Source organism: Poecilia reticulata, linkage group LG17, assembly GCF_000633615.1.
Source record: "Poecilia reticulata strain Guanapo linkage group LG17, Guppy_female_1.0+MT, whole genome shotgun sequence".
Taxonomy (NCBI): domain Eukaryota; kingdom Metazoa; phylum Chordata; class Actinopteri; order Cyprinodontiformes; family Poeciliidae; genus Poecilia; species Poecilia reticulata.
The window spans coordinates 3,655,807-3,656,590 of NC_024347.1; positions in this window are offsets into that span (position 1 = coordinate 3,655,807).

Consider the following 784-nt stretch of genomic DNA (forward strand, 5'->3'; position numbering starts at 1 on the left):
GAGCAAGTAGATGACACTCTGGAGGAGATAAACGCTACCCTGGAGCAGATAAGCGACACCCTGGAGCAGAGAATCAACGCCCTGCAACAGAAAAACGGAGCCCTGGAGGAGAAAAAGACCACTCTGGGGCATAAAAACACCAATATGAAGCTTAGGAACAGGAACCGGGAGCGGAGTATCCACACAGTGGAGAAGAAATACAAGGCCCTTGAGAAGRAAAAGATSGCCCTGGATCAGAGAAACACCGCCCTGGAGCAGACAAACATCGCCCAGGAGCAGATAGGCAACGCTCTGGGGAAGGWAAATGCCAACCTTATGCAGACAAACAACAGTCTGGAGCAGAAACACACCGAAGTGAAGCAGAAATACACGGCCYTGGCGCAGAGAAACACCACCCTGGGGTTGAGAAATGTCAACCTGGAGCAGGGAAATGCCATCCTGGTGCAGAGAAACRCCGTCCTGGAGAAGAGATGCGTTGGCCTGAAACATAGAAACGCTGCCCTGGAGCAGAGAATTGCCCCCCTGGAGCAGAGAAACACCGTCCTGGAGGAGATAAACGCTGCCCTGGAGAAGGAAAAGACCGAACTGGAGCAGAATTACACCGAACTGGAGSAGGATTACGGCTGTCTGCTGGAGAAAACCAAYGAGCTGCTAGACAAACACAGCRTCCTCAGACAGGAAAACGACATCTTGGAGGAGGAAAACGACGSCCTGAAGGTGAATCGCATCGTCCTCCAGCAGAGAAGCCTCTCCTTGCAGCAGCAAAACACCGTCTTGCAGCAGC